The sequence below is a fragment of the Tursiops truncatus genome, chromosome 20, assembly GCF_011762595.2.
Source record: "Tursiops truncatus isolate mTurTru1 chromosome 20, mTurTru1.mat.Y, whole genome shotgun sequence".
NCBI classification, from domain to species: Eukaryota; Metazoa; Chordata; class Mammalia; order Artiodactyla; family Delphinidae; genus Tursiops; species Tursiops truncatus.
This window is the reverse complement of record NC_047053.1, coordinates 34,519,419-34,535,561: the sequence shown is the minus strand read 5'-3', so window position 1 is coordinate 34,535,561 and position 16,143 is coordinate 34,519,419. Positions and strand designations below refer to the sequence as shown.

Below are 16,143 nucleotides of genomic sequence, written 5' to 3'. Positions count from 1 at the left end.
CACGCAGGCTCCCTGGTGGCGTTGGGCTGCCTGGAGGAGGCGGCGGGGCCGGGCTGGGTGCGCGGAGGAGGCCGCCCCAGCGGCGCTCCCACGACCCGGGCAAGGCCGTCTGGGCGCCGTCTCCGGTCTCTGGGCCTGCGGTCGGGGCACCGCGGGGCCGTGTTTGAGCCGGTCAGCTCCCCGCGGAAATTACAGGGGCGCTCGGCGCTGCGGTCGCGCCCCCCGAGGCAGCGCCCGCTGGTTGGAGGCGTTTAAATTGAAAGCAGCTTTGGGGAGAGGGGGCGGGCGCGGGGCGCCGAGCAAGGGGAGGGGGCAGCCGGGCACAGCGACCCCTTTGTCTGCGCCCGCCGAGGGGCGGAGCCTTGCGGTGAGCGCGGCGCCCCCTCCCCGCTCTCCGGCCGGCCTGTTCCCACGCCGCCCAGCAGGCCGCGGCCCGCGCCCCTTCTCCACCTGGGTCTCTGCCTCCCCTCCTCCGGCAGCGCACGCGTACACTTCCTCCAGGAGGCCCTCCCAGACTAACAAGCACCGACAGTCTGGGTGTCCCGGAGTCACAGAGGGTCAGGAGATCTGGGTTGAGTCCTCTAGTAGGCTCGGTGACCTTGATCAAATTTCCTCCTTTCTCTGGGCCCCAGTGTCCTCTACAAAAATACAGATATTTTACTCTTTCTGCCTACCTCTCTTAGTAATGTTAAAGATGATTTGAGCCAATGTAAGGGAAAGTGTTACGAAAACTGTAAACTGTCGGAGGAATAATAAATACCAAGAATAACACCCCCAACTCCCTACTCCTCATTGTGAGAGATCATTTGTACACAGGTGTGCTTGTGCTGGAAATCCAGCGTGCTAGGGATGGGATGGGGGAGGAGTTAAGCAGCCAACAGCGTGGAGCAGGGGAGAAACCCCGGTGGACTTCTCGGAGGAGGGGGATGTGGAGCCATCAGGGCTAGGAAGGAGTGAAGGGAGCAATACTGGAAAAAGGAGAGGGTGTCTCTGCCTCCTGCGGGGGAAGGTCACGGGATGGAGAGGCAGGAGCCAGGAAGGAGGAGGGTGTCTGTAAGATGAACATGTCCTGCCCGCGGGCTGCAGCCGGAGAAGTGGCTTGGGGCAAGCGGCTGTTTGCCCATTTGGTGGGTGGCATGTCTCCTAGGAAGGCAGGTTGGTGGCAGAGCCTGGTGCAGCCCCCGATGTTTGGGAGGGAATGCCTATTGCCCCTAGGGAGTGTGTTGCCCTTGGCCCCTTCCTATTCTTTTTCCTGAGGGCTCTGGGCACCAGGTGCAAGGAGCTTGGCTTGTTTCCTTTGCTTCCAGCAGCAGCAGCAGAAGGTTGTTTGCCAGGCCTGATGCCCAGGGACATACCCGTTTGCTCCACATCTGGCAGAGCTGCATGTTTCTGTTTTACTTTCTAGAGGTCCTTAGTGGGCAGCCAGGGATAGGGCAAAGCCCACAGTTCCAGGTACCTGTTATGGACACCTGATACGTACACACTTGGGGGCAAGATGGAGAGCTGAGCCTGGCCAGAGGGAAGAGGAATCTGTAAGGGTGCCCGAAGAGGAAGTGGAGGAGCCGCCCTGGAAAGGAAGGAAAGAAGAGGGTGAGGCCAAGCAGGGAGGGAGGGCAGAGGGGCTGCGCCAGGTGTTTCCCCAGAGGAGCAGGGCTGTCAGGTAGAGTTTCTTCCCAGTCCTCTCTGACACCCCCTTGGGGCCCCAACACCTCCTCCAGAGCCCAGAGCCCCTCAAAGGCCTACACAGAGAGGGCTCTGATCTGCCAAGTGGGATGAGAGCTACAAGTGGGGTGGGGAGGGGGTGGGCAGCTGGCCAGCTCTGCCTGTCCCCTCTTACCTCCTCCCCTGGCCCGAGCAGCTGCTGAACCCACCCACCCAGGGCACCTCACTCACCCCCCTGGCATGTCCCATGCTCGTGCCAGTGGGTCACAGGGCAGGAATGCCATAGGAAAAGAACGAGGGAGCCCAGCAAGGGGTGGTGACTGCCCAGAGTGACCCAAGTGGTTAGGGCTGGGCCACCCCTGTCCCGAGAGCTGGCCAGGCTCAAGGAACATCCTTGACCCCCAGGTCTGGGACCCACTAGACACAACCTCTCCCGGGGGGCAGGGACTGGAGGCTTCCTAGACACCACATTCTGCATTAGCAGCCGGATACCAACAGGACTCCATCCTTGTCCAGGCTGAGGGCTCCACCAGCAGCCCTCTGAGGGTGTCTCTCCTGCCCCCTTCCCTCCCCAGCCCTCCCGCTGCAGGCTGCCCATTGCCATGCCCCCACCTCCTTAGAGCCCAGACTGGCTTCTGCATATGCTGCATGCCCCTCAGACCATGAACAAGCTTTTCCCAAGCCCACTTCTTGTAGGAAGCCCACCAGGTTGGGCAGGGATTGGGAAGGGGAGAGCCAGACACCCACAGGTCTTGGCCTCCAGCCCCCATCATGGGCCAGGCCTGAAAGAGGCAGTATCCTGTTTTATCCTACTCTGCTCAGCCCTAGGGTCCTAGAGAGCAGAGCTTGGAGCAGGAGGGAGAGGGTCCTGGGGCTGAGGCCTCTACAGGCCCTGGGCCCCAGCTGACAGGCTCAGCATGGGGTTGAGGGCGACTCTCCTTGGTCAAATACTTCCTTGGGGCCAGGGATGAAACTTTTGGGAGATAGAGTGGGACAGGAAGAGACTTACTCATCCACCTGGGTCATCCCTGTCATTAAAGTACCCATGGGTAGGCGCCATGGCAATGACCATCACAGAGGAGTCGGTGATCTCGGGAACTCATGTCTGATGCTTTTAGAAAGGGTAGGCCGGGGGAGGAGACCCAGAAGGTGAGAAGGTGAGTTGCCCCACATGACCTCCAAGCTAAGACCCTGTGGTCCTATGATCCTAAGATTCTAAAATCCTGAGCTGATGTGGGCCCGAGATACTGGGATTGGAATAACTGCCTTCATAATAATAGCGCCAGGCGCTGTTACAAAACTTTTCATGCATGGTCGCATTTACTGCTCCACAGTGAGGGAACTGAGGCACAGAGGGGGTAAGTTTGTTCATCCCCGAGAGCCTTGGGACAGGCAGCCCAGCCCAGGTCTGTCCGACTTCAGAGCCTGCTCATTTACCTGCTTCACTGCAGCTTTTGTGACTCTAAACCCTGCTTTCACAGGGTCCATAATTCAGCCAATCACCAAGTCCGACATCACTGAGTCCAACATCAAATCATGACTCAGCATCTTTGATGGGGCAGCAGCAGGTGGGAGGGGTGGATCTTAGCCGGGAGCTGTGAAAACAACAGTCTTCTGTCCTCTTCTGGGTCCTGGAAAGCTTCCTGGAGGAGGAGGATGGGTAAGAGAAGGCAGAAGAGGGGGAGGAGGAGAAGAGATGTTTAGGAGGCGTGGCCATTCCAGACAGCAGGGTGGGCACTTGGAGGGAGATGATCTTGTTTGAGAATAGAGGATTGGAGGGACCCAGAGGGGCAGGACAGAGGAAAGGAGTCTGGTCTGGCTGCATTCCCTTCCTCTGCCAGCCCATGGAGTCAGACCCCAAGGGGCAGATAAGGCTGTGCCCCATGGCCCTCTGAGAAAGCCTCCTGTTTCTCGCCCCCTCTCCCAGCTACTTAGCCCTCTTCTCCAGGCTGGAGGCCACTTTCAGCCACTCGCAGGCTGAACCCCTAGGGGAAGGGCCTTTGCTGATCTCCCCCAGGGCTGATTAACAGCAGAGAGCTGGAGTTAAACACTTGCTCTTCTCCTAGGAGCACCTGTCCTTGTTCCCCCAAAGGTATGGAGCCTACAGACCTCTTCCCTCCCCACTAAGGAGACAGTGCTGCCTTCGCAGGCGGCCGAGGAGGCTGGATAGAGGAGAAAAAACCAACACCCAGTGCTAGCCTCCGGGCAAGTGGGAATACCCTCACTTGGCGGAGGGAGACACACCGGCAGGTGCAGACACTTGCCCAAAGTGCCACTGAGGTGAAAGCCTGCATGTCAGTTGGTCTGGCTCTCTTCTGGCTTCAAGGCGCTAGGGGTCTGTGCCCAGCTGGTGCATTTTGCACCCCCTCCAACTCCCACTCCCTCCCTGGCCCATGGGTTTGCCCACGAAGGAACTGCAGTGTTGACTGGGTCCCCCCGCCCCGGGAGGCAGGGCAGAGAGCACCCCCAGTACAGCCCGCTTCCCACTTCTCGTGAATACTGAAGCTTTTCGGCTGGCTGGCGGTAGTCCTGGCTGACCTTGACTGAGGGCCTCCTACGTTTTAGGCACTGGGCTAAGCATTTTAGCAGACGACATGTTGAATCCTCGTAAGAGCCGGATGAGATAGGTCCTGTTACTTTCTCCAGTTTACAGGTGAGGAAACTAAGCCTCAGGAAGGTGAAGCGATGTATCAAGATCACACAGCTATAAGCAGTGGAGGTGAGATTGATATCCAGAATCCTCTCCCTTAGGCTCTCTACCACTCCCTTCGGTGATAAAATTGCTGGTGTGTGACTCTCGTCTCCCCTCATTGGGGTCCAGGTGGATGGAAGGGCAGAGCCTCTCTTGCCTGCCCTTTGGCCTCCTCTCAACTGCCCGAGAAGGAGGGGCCTGGGGCTCTGCCTCTAAGAAATGAGGCCATCTCTCCCAGCCCAGGGTGTGGGGCTGCAGGGGGAATCAGATAAGCTATGAATCGTTTCCTCTCTGCTCACCCTTGTCATCAGCTGGGGTTTCAGCTCCCTCCAGGGTCAGAGGGAAATGACTCATGGTGTTTGGAAAGTGGATAAGGGTGCAGGCTCACATCCTGCTACTTGCTTGCTGTGGGACCTTGGGCAGATTACTTAACTTCTCTGTGCCTCAGTGCTGAGGAGATCCAAATACCGGGCTCATAGGGCTAATGAGAGGATTGAGTTGGGGAGAGTTTGCAGAGTTTGGAACAGTGCCTGGCACACAGTAAGTGCTATTGCTATTATTATTAGCTGGGGAATCAAGAGAGGACTGTTTTAAAAGAGGGGCCATGAAATATGTGGAAGTCTATAAAAAGGACATGGTTGATTTTTAGGGAGGGGTGTCTACATTTCCTAATTTTTCAAGGCCGAGGATTCCTGAGAGGGGAGGAAAGGGTGGTTGGTTTCCAGGTGACATTCCTCCCTTCCCACCCCCCTCCCCAGGAGGATAAAAATTCCTCACAGGTTTCTGTGCCCTTTCATGTAGAACATGCAGAGCCCCGGCCAGCATTCCTCTGCCCCTCCTGTCAGCTGGGGGCCAGTGCAGGGGGTCATTAGCCCCTTTTACAGCTTGGTAAAGTGTGAGGGCAGACGCCTCTACCTGAGGTCCCAGCTGGGACCTGCTTAAAGCAGGTGCCCCACCCCCCAGAAGAGGGGCTTTGAGACTGAAGACAAGGGGAGGAAGCCCGTGAGGTGGGTGCTCAGGGCTGCCTGCAACGTGCCTGCGGTGGGGACCAGAGGACCAAGTCTGGTTACTTCCCTGACACCATTCCTGTCCTGAGGTCCCCTGGAGACGGGTTCCCTGTGGACACCAGGGGATGTGCAGTGTTGCCGCAGGGGACAGGAACCCCAGCTCTATCCCTGCCCCTGCAGCTCCCAGGCTACAGACCTAGAGTGACATCTAACCCAAGTAGTCTGAGCTGGGGAAACAGGGGAGATGGAGGGGAAAGCTGCAAGGACGGGGAAGTTAAGGGCAGGCTTCCTGCAGGAGAGGGTAGGAAAGATCAGGGCTGGAGCTGCAAGGGTGGGCACAGAGGGTAACGGAGACCTGCTCTTTTAACCCCTGCCTCAATGTGTGCGTGTTCTTCTGCATCCATCCACCCATCCATTGACCCACTTTTTTTTTTTTTTTTTTTTTTTTTTTTTGCGGTACGCGGGCCTTTCACTGTTGCGGCCTCTCCCACTGCAGAGCACAGGCTCCGGACGCGCAGGCTCAGCGGCCATGGCTCACGGGCCCAGCCACTCCGCAGCATGTGGGATCTTCCCGGACCGGGGCACGAACCCGTGTCCCCTGCATCGGCAGGCGGACTCCCAACCACTGCGCCACCAGGGAAGCCCCATTGACCCACTTTTAAACAGGACCCACAGAAACCCTTTCCACAGCTGCTGGAGCTGTTCTACCATAGGACAGGCTAATGGCAGGGAGGGAGCTTCCCTTCACTGAAGTTCTTTGAGCAGTTATTGCAGGAAGGAGTCTTGCACAGGATGGGGGCTCTCTTAACTCTCCTTCAAGATGTCCTTCTTGCTTGGAATGCTGGGAGGTACTCCACCTCAGTTCTGCCCTCTGAGGGCCTGGAGCTCATGGCTTTTTCCCTCAAGCCAGTTGCGTCATCCATTTTTCCATTCTCCTTCCCTGCCACCTCCAACTCACCCCTCCTCCTTGCTCAGCCTGGCCGCACCATAGCCGAGGTAGACTTTTATGTCCCTGCCCTCCCTTGTCTCCCTACCTCTAGCCCTGCCTCTTTGCAGCAGCTGGGGCTATTTCCAAAGGACCTTGCTGAAAATGTGGACTTCCCTTGCTCCAAAGCCTTCCATAGTTCCCCATTGCCTACAGAAAAACAACCCTCTGCCAGTGGCCCCCAGGCTCTCCCACTTTTACACATGGCGTGTGCTCGTCGCACCTTGCTCATGAACTCACTCTTTTTTTTTTTTAATAAATTTATTTTATTTATTTATTTTTGGCTGCATTGGGTCTTCGTTGCTGTATGTGGGCTTTCTCTAGTTGTGGCGAGCGGGGGCTACTCTTCGTCGCCGGGCACGGGCTTCTCATTGCAGTGGCTTCTCTTGTTGCAGAGCACAGGTTCTAGGCGCGTGGGCTTCAGTAGTTGTAACACGTGGCGTTAGTAGTTGTGGCTCGCGTGCTCTAGAGCGCAGGCTCAGTAGTTGTGGCGCACGGGCTTAGTTGCTCCGCGGCATGTGGGATCTTCCCGGACCAAGGCTCGAACCCGTGTCCCCTGCATTGGCAGGCGGATTCTTAACCACTGCGCCACCAGGGAAGCCCCCAAACTCACTCTTAGTCAACTCACTGTTAGTCTACGCTGAGAAACTGCCTCCTTGATGAAGACTCTGGCTGGCGCCCCTACCGAGGCAGTGGTCGAATTGCTGTGATGGTTTCCTGAGGGCAGGGCCACACCTTTTCATGTTTGTATCCCCAGTGCCCAGTAGGGGCTCAACAAAAGTCAACCAACAGTCTGAATGAGTCAGTGAGTGAATGACTCCTTACTCTTCTGCTTTGAGGACCTCCCATCTTCCCATCCCTGCTTGTCAGAACACTTCCCATCCTTCGGGGGCATCTCAGTGCCTCCCCATCCTTAATGCCATCCCTGGGGCCCTCACCTGGGAAGGTCCGCTCTTCCCTGAACCACCTTCTCATCATCTTTGTGCTCACTGCACAGTAGGCTTCTCGAGGGCAGGACCTGAGTCTTCCTCATGTTGTTGGATTGGTAATCATGTTGATATAACCTCTAATTTAAAAAAACTTCCACCCACACCCTGTTCAAAATTAATTCAGCAGACAGTTCCTGAACTCTAAGGCTAGCACGTGCCAGGCACTGTTCCAGGCTGGGGCTCCTGACTGCAGCGTCACATACTCCTGTGAGGGAGGCAGATGTGAACCAACCCACTGAGGTCAGGCCACTGTGTCTTCTGGCCCCACTTCAGAGCTAAGTTACTGAGCCCAGAGAAGGTGACCCTCCTGCTGGGTCGCCCAGCCAGAGAGTGCCCCTTTCCCCCTGTGGCTCAGCAGGAGTCCTTTGACCCAGCCCAGGACAGCCCAGCTCCGATGGTTGCTCCATAAAGGGATGAGTCTACCGTATTGAATTTCTTCTTCTTTTTTTAATTGAATGTAGTTGATTTACAATATTGTGTTAGTTTCAGGTATACAGCAAAGTGATTCAGTTATATATTGATATATATAGAGAGATATAGATATGTTTTTTCTGATTCTTTTCCATGTTAGGTTATTATAAGATATGGAATACAGTTCCCTCTGCTATACAGTAAATCCTTGTTGTTTGTCTGTTTCAGATAAAGTGGTGTGTATCTGTTAATCCCATACTCCGGATTTATCCCTCCCACCTATTTCCCCTTTGGTAACCACACGTTTGTTTTCTATGTCTGTGAATCTATTTCTATTTTATATATAGATTCATTTGTATCATTTTTTAAAATATTTATTTATTTGGTTGAGCTGCGTCTTAGTTGCAGCAGGCAGGCTCCTTAGTTGCGGCATGCAAACTCTTAGTTGCGGCATGCCCATGGGATCTAGTTCCCTGACCAGGGATCGAACTCGGGCCCTCTGCATTGGAAGTGCGGAGTCTTATCCACTGCACCACTGGGGAAGTTCCTGTATCATTTTTTTAGATTCCACATATAAGTGATACCATATGATATTTGTCTTTCTCTGTCTGATTTACTTCAATTAGTATAATAATCTCTAGGTCCAGCTGCAAATGGCAATATTTCATTCTTTTTATGGCCAAGTAATATTCCATTGTGTGTGTGTGTGTGTGTGTGTGTGTGTGTGTGTGTGTGTGTGACATCTTCCTTATCCATTCATCTGTTGATGGACACTTAGGTTGCTTTCATTTCTTGGCTATTGTAAGTAGTGCTTCTATGAATATTGGGATCCATGTATCTTTTTTTAAAATAAATTTATTTATTTTATTTATTTTTATTTTTGGCTGCGTTGGGTCTTTGTTGCTGCATGCGGGCTTTTCTGGAGTTGCGGTGAGCAGGGGCTACTCTTCATTGCAGTGCGCGGGCTTCTCATTGGATGGCTTCTCTTGTTGCAGAACACAGGCTGTAGGCGCACAGGCTTCAATAGTTGTGGCACTTGGGCTCAGTAGTTGTGGCTCACAGGCTCTAGAGCACAGGCTCAGTAGTTGTGGTGCACGGGCTTAGTTCCTCCGCGGCATGTGGGATCTTGCCAGACCAGGGCTCGAACCCGTGTCCCCTGCATTGGCAGGCGGGCTCCCAACCACTGTGCCACCAGGGAAGCCAAGCCCACGGGATGCATGTATCTTTTCAAATTAGAGTTTTCTTCTTTTCCAGGTATATGCCCAGGAGTGGGATTAATGGATCATATGGTAACTCTATTTTTAGTTTTTCAAGGAACCTCTATCCTGTTTTCAATAGTGGCTGAACCAATTTACATTCCCACCAACCGTGTAGGAGGGCTCCCTTTTCTCCACACCCTCTCCAGCTGAATTTCTTCTTAAAATGATAGCAAATGCAGCTTCTTATTTTATTTGAGGTCTTATTGATTGGAAATCCAGTAGATGCCCCAACTAGGTAATGAGCCATTTCTGTTTCTGGCATGGAAAGACATTTCAAGGTTGACTTGTTACTTTCTGGATGAAACCAAGGTCAGGGTCACTCTTGTCCTCCACCCACTTCTTCTGTTGCTTGTCTCCTAAAGGAGAGGGTTAGTCCTCATGTCTTGGGTCCTTTTCCCCACACCATCAGCTCCTGTGATCAGGGGCTGGGTCCTTGGTACTCCTGTGTTCCCTCTCAGAGCAGAGAAGGGCTCCATCCAGACTGGGAAGTGAGTCCCCTGCCCCACCCAGAAGTCTGACCCCGGTCCCTCCTGCTGTGGCCACCACCATCCCTGTGCTGTGGTCTCCAAGGGAGACCTCTGCCCTCTGGAACCCTTGCTCCATCCCTCAGGTCCTGCCTCTCTTGCTGTAGAGCAGGCTCCCAGCCCCCACCAGGCTCACCTGCTTGGCTCCTGTCCCAGGGGACACAGAGATGTTATCCCTGGGGGTATGGACGTCAATGGGGGCATTGTTCCCACCTGGTCCTAGCAGAATCAAGGAGGGACAGGACAGAGACTGGGAATGTCCCAGGTGCCACACAGGCTGGCTTTGTCCTCCTCCTCCCCCTCCCACCCTGCCCCCACCCAGACCACAGACCTTTCCCTGCCCCCTTCAGAGGCCCCTCCATAGCCTGAGGCAGTGCAGCTGTTGCAGGGGTGAGGTCAGGATGGCTCTGGGCAGTTCTGCAGGAGCAAGGTGTTCCTCTACCTCATGGTGCTCTTTGGAGCTGGGCCTCTGCTCAGGGAAGCCCAGCCCTGCTTGCCCAACTCATCTGCCTGTGGCACTCCCGTCTAGGGAGCCACCCTGTCTGGTCCTTGCCCTAGGCCTGCCCCCTTCATGTGCCTTCCAGACCCAGCCCAAACTTAGCTACCCTGTGGAGACTTCCCGGCCCCAATCACACGATAGGCCCCCAGGAGACAGAACAGGTTGTATATAAAAATCAGTTCCTAAGAGCTGACCCCGCAGTGGGGTCTCCTGGATTCAGGTCCCAGCTCTGCAAGTAGCTGTGTGACCTGGGTGAGTCACTGCACCTGGAGGCTTCATTGATCCCATCTATAAAATGCCAATGTTTTGGCCCATCTTCCCTAAGCTCCCACTGGCCTCATGCAGCTGCCTCCTGGGAAGTGGAGAAGCGACTGCCCCCCGGGGAGAAAGGAACCCCCACCCCCAGACTTCTTCCTCTCCTTAACCTCCAGCTGTAGCTTTGTCCCCAAAGCCTGAGTGACAGCCACAGAACGCTAATGGAAGCCTGCAGTGCTGCGAGTGAAACTGATCTCCAGATCCAGATCCAGTTTCTCCTCTTAGCCGGCCCCAGGCCTCCCTCACACCTGCTCTGGTCCCCTTTGTACGTTACGCCAGGAGCGCTGGCTCTTTCATCCGCCTCCCGCTCCATTCATGCCTTAAGCCCAGGGCACCGCCTCCTGCCGCCTGGCTGGGGCTCGAGTGCTGTAGGCTGGCTGGGCGGGCACCCCAGAGCCCGACCCTCTTCCCCCTTCCTCTCACCTGGAATGATCGCAGGGAGGGGCGAGTAGGGTGGGAAGCCAGAGGGCAGGAGGGAGGCGCTATGTCCCATCGGATGCAGCAAAGAGAGCTCAACACTGGGGATTTTGTTTTTTTTGCTGAAAAAGGTATAAATTCAGGAGGGCTTTTTGGTGGAGGGACAATTTCTCACTTGGATTTAGCACACGCTTAAGCCCAGCAGTGACCACGAGCAGGTCCTGCCCTTCTTGTCAGGACTGATCAGAGCCAGTCGTTTATTCACTCAGCAAACATTTCTTGATGTTGACTGTATGAGGTACCATTTTAGGTGTTGCGGATACAGGTGTAAACAGAACAAAGCCCCCGTTTTCACAGAGTTCATATTCCTGACGGGGGCGGGGGGAGGGAGACAGACACAAGCATATAGATCAGATGGTAGTTGGTTAGGAGAACTCTCCTGTTTAGGAGAAAAATTGAAATGGATAAGGGAATAGGGAGTGACCAGATGACAGTTTACATTTGGAGCTCAGCAGGCCTCTCTGAGGAGGTGACACCTGAGCAGAGAGCCAAGTGGACAGCTGGGGAAGATACCTGAGGCAGGGGGAACATTAAGTGCAAAAGCCCCGAGGTGGGGAGAGCTTGGCGTGTTCAGAGAATAGCCAGGAGCCCACTGAGGCTGGAGCGGAGTGAGGGGAGGGGAGGGTGGTAAGAGATGATGCTGGAATCGCATCACACAGGGCCTTGTGGCAATGACTCTGGATTTTATTCAGAGTGAGATAGGGTAAGGAAAGCAGCCAGGGTGCCTCTCCTTTGGGGCCCCTGAAAGGCTCTAGCAATCCCCTCTTCCTTACTGCCTCCCAGGATTAGGGAGAAGTTAAGAGATAAATCTGGGGGTCAGACAGACCAGATCAGACAGACAGGTTTACTGATCCATCCATCCACCCACCTAATCATCTGTTCATCTGTCCATCCATCCATTCATCCATCCATCCATCCATCTATCCATCCAACCACCCACCCATCTATCCATCTGTCCATTCATCCATCCCACCATTCATCCATTGATTTGACAAATATTTATTGCACACCTACTCTGTACTACCACTTACTCTGGGCAAGTGGCTTATTTATCTGTAAAGTGGGGCCAGTGATAATTGTTTCCTACTTCAGAGACTTGGGAGGACTAAGCAAGACAAAGTACTTAAATTGCTTAGCACAGTGTTGGGCACGTAGGGAGCACCTCATAGGCACATGGTCGCTATGTGACTAGTCGCTGGTATTTACAGCCTCCCTCCACCAGCCTTCTCCGACCCGCTCCAGGGTATCTAACCTGTGCCCACCTTACCGTGGGGAGCTCTCCCAGAGAGGGCATCCTGCTCTGTTCTTAGAGCTTCCCTGTGCTCCTCTCCCTTCCCAAACTGCCCCACCCCTGCGGCCCACCCTCTGCCCTCTGCCACCTGTCCCATGTGTGGTGTCAGAGCTCAATAGAATGTTCTCTCTGAGCCTCATGTTCTAATTTGCCCTCTTTACTTGTCAGCCGGCCTCTGTCTGCCCCAGCCCGTGGGCCACCCACTCGCCACCCCCTCCAGAAAGGTGTTGTGCTGTCTTGTGTTGGGGTTCAAAAGCCAGAGACAGAAACTTAATTTCCAGGGAACAAAACCTGGAAAAAGCCCAGACCTTGAAGCCCTTTGGAGTCAGAGATGCTGAACAAATCCTGGCTCCAGCACATCCTCGCTGTTGACCCCTGCAAGTCTCTTTATGTCTCTGGGCCTCAGTTTCCTTATTTGTAAAAGGGAACAATAACACTTGCATAAAGGTCCTACATGCTTTGCAAGTCACATTAACAGTGGAGGAGTCAGGATGCACCCCACCACCACCACTGAAGCCAGAGCCTGGGGTGTGAATCCTGGAAATTACATTCAAATGTGCATATACTTTTGTCTGGGGTGAGGGTTCATTGCTTACATCAGGTTCCCCAAGGGGTCCTGAGCCAAAAAGATGAGAACATGGCCCCAAACTTTAAGTAGTTGGAGAAATCAAGTCTGGAATGTGTTCATTCATTTTGTAAAAATTCAGTTATTCAGACATGTTTTTGGTGCCTATGCTGTGCCAGGCCCTGTGGGGGAGTTGAAGACACACAGGGACTCCCCCACCCCTCATCAAGGTGTCCCCCTTTCTGCTCCCCTGTGTGAGAGGCTGTCTTACAGGCGATAAAACTGAGACTCAGAGATGCTAAGTGACCGACCCAGAGTCACACAGCTGACATGCGTGCCTTCCTGCCGGCATGTCCCCTGGCCACCGGGGATGGACAGCTGCTTCCCTGGCCTGAGGTGCAGGGCTCCTCCCTCTCCTTTTAGCCTTTAGCACGATATAGGCTGCTTCGTTCTCCCTCTCCTCCTCTTCCTGGCCTCAGATGCTCGATGCAGCCCACCCACGGCCCTCTGCTGTAGGAATCGGCAGGGTCCCGGCCTGTCAAGTGTTCCCTTCCAATGACGCTTATCACCACCTGTGTTTTCTTCTTCCCCCCATTGAAGGATGCAATCTGGACTTGTTGGAAGAGGCAGGCTGGCTTTGGAGTCAAAGATGTTGAAGGAAGAGTGGCTTGTGCATTAGGTAGAACAGGTGGGGTTGTGAGAGATGGAGGGCACCCGCTGACGGACCTTCCCTCCCTACACCGCTTCCCTGGCCCCTCCAATATGCAGTCTTTTTGATGCTACTGAGGATCAGCTGGGCCTCAGCCTGCGTGAAACTCTTCACACACACCTCGGGCTCCAGGTGGTCCCCGAGACCTCGTCAGGGGCTGGCCCTGTGCCTAGGTCCCAGCTCAGGGCGCCGGGCAGCAGTACAGGAGACCCAGCGTGTTCCAGTATTTATTTATTTGAAAGGCACAGCATTTACATACATGGGCTCTTATTACCCCCCGGGGCCGGGAGGAGCGGGACACTGCTGCCTGGGCCTTTGATGTTCCAGAGGAGAGATGGTGAGGTGGTGCTGGGAGTTGCTGCTGCTGTGGGGTGTGTGCGCAGCGGAGGGGGGGGGGCGGGGGCGGAGCCCTGGTGATCTCACCTCAGGAGCCCAAGGGTGGTGGGTGCGGTGGCCAGGCCCATGCATGACTAGAAGGGGTCGGAAAGTGGGAAAGAGGAGGCTGGACCCTCAGGGCCACAGCCATTGCCTTGGGTTTGGGAGCACATATGCCCTCCAAGGGAGGAGGGGAGAAGGGCAGCAGGTGGACGAAGGCAGGGAGGAAGGAGTCGCCAAAGCCCCGTGGGCAGGGCCCAGCCTCTAAAAACTGCACCCAGTACCTCCCATCCCCCATCCCCCAGAGAGGCCTGAGGATGGTGACAGCCCCAAGGAGGTCAACGTCTGGTGGGGGCATCGAGATACAGGCCCGAGACTCACTCAGAACCACAAAGACCCGCCAAGGTGGGCTCTGTAAGTGGGTCCTCCTGTCTCCCACATATGTCTAGGGAAAGCAAGAGGCTGTGTGCTGAGTGATGCAGAGTGTTTACTCATAAGTGAATAAATGAATGGAGATGTTGGGACAAATGCAAAGACAGAAAGACAGGAGCGCATCTAGCGTATCAGCCGTATTGACTTCTGAGTGTCTCTATGCGCCGGGTCCTCTTCTAGGAATGAGTGAATGAAACATGGGGAGCCCCCACCCCAGGTCTATAAGGGAGGAGTGCAGGGATAAGGGAGAGCTAGAGCTGTTCTCTTTAGCTCTGTCACTGGAAATAATTTCTTTCCTTTTTCAAAAAAAAATTATTATTTATTTCTTTGGCTGCGTCAGGTCTTAGTTGCGGCACGTGGGATCTTCGTTGTGGCCTGTGGGCTTCTCTGTAGTTGTGGTGCGCGGGCTCCAGAGTGTGTGGGCTCAGTTGTTGTGGCACGCAGGCTCTCTAGTTGCAGCGCACGGGCTTAGTTGCCCTGAGGCATGTGGGATCTTAGTTCCCCGACCAGGGATGGAACCTGCGTCCCTTGCTTTGGAAGGTGGATTCTCAACCACTGCACCACCAGGGAAGTCCCTGGAAATAATTTCAAACTTAGAAAAAATTTCACAGATAAAAATAGTACAGAGAATTCCCAGGTGGCCCAGTGGTTTAGACTTGGCACTTTCACTGCTGTGGGCCCAGGTTCGATCCCTGGTCAGGGAACTAAGGTCCCACAAGCCATGCGGTGTGGCCAAAAAAAAAAAAAAAAAAAAAGTACAAAGAGCACACCCTTATACATTTCACTCAGATTAACCTATTGTTAATATTTAATATTTAATCCCATTTAATCTCTCTCTCTCTCTCTCTCTCTGTATATATTTTTCCCTGAACAATTTGAGGATAAGTTACACATATCATGGCCCTTTACCCCTAAATAGTTCAGCATGTATTTCCTAAGAAAAGGGATATTCTCTTCCTTAACCACAGTATAGCTATCAATTTTATAATTTTGCATCAATTCAATATTTTATCTAATCTACCATCCATATATCCATGTTCCAATTTTGATTACTTAATTCAGTTGAGCCAATAACATCCTTTCCAGGATGTTTTCCCCCTACAGGCCACAGGAACCCAGGAGGTCACTGAGCTACGTACAGAGGAGACCAACAGTGACAGAGCTGAGTGACAGCAGGCCAAGAGGGCAAGCTCCTGAGTGGATGGAGGTAAGCACTGGCAGGAGTGGTGTGGGGTGGTCCCCAGGTCTCAGCTTCTGGGTGGGCTCCTGAGTACCGGAGGAAGCTTCCTCTCACCGTGGCTATCTGGGGACTGTCAACCCAGGAAACAGAAAAACCCTGCATTTCAAGGAGGTTGACCAAGCTGCACAGCCAGCATCCCATAAATCTCACCTGCCACCCTCCCCAACACACACTCGGTGGGTGGAGATGAGTGGGTGAAACACTACATCAGTTCTTCCAGATGTTCCAGCCGGCGAGTCCCAGGCTCAGACAGGACCACAGAAGGCCAGTGGGAAAGTGGTGGCCCTGGCTGAGGGAGCCTCTGGGATTTATGGGCCTCCAGGATTTATGGTGGGTGGAGACTCTACCCAGAGTTTCCCTGGACAGCCTAAATCCTCCTCTCCCTCTGAGGCCTCTTCTAGAAGCAGCCCCCGACTCCCTGCCGTATCGCCATGCCCAGAACAGTGCTCGGTACCTAGTAGGTATCAGTAAATATTTGTGGAACGAATGAACTAGTCTTCTTTCTATTCAGGAGACCAAATGAACCCTTGAATTTTATGGCTCTGAGACTCCACCAAACAAATCATTGGGTGGTTAGTCCCGGCGTCTGAGGCTTTGCACATGTGCTCCATCCATGGGCTATGTCCAGCTGTCTCCACGCACCACCTATTGGAAACATAAAAGGAGCTAGAGGGAGAAAGCGTGGTGGGGCAGAGAGGAGTCCCAGGAAGA

General features: G+C 54.1%; 1 long non-coding RNA gene across 1 annotated transcript; it reads left to right on the top strand.

Annotated features, from left to right (window-relative positions):
- Positions 1 to 4,319: 4,319 nt before the first annotated feature.
- Positions 4,320 to 15,779, top strand: LOC141277340 (uncharacterized). Its single transcript, XR_012328569.1, has 3 exons — positions 4,320 to 4,381; positions 15,279 to 15,399; positions 15,644 to 15,779. It is a non-coding gene; the product is annotated as an uncharacterized lncRNA (long non-coding RNA).
- The last annotated feature ends 364 nt before the right edge of the window (positions 15,780 to 16,143 follow it).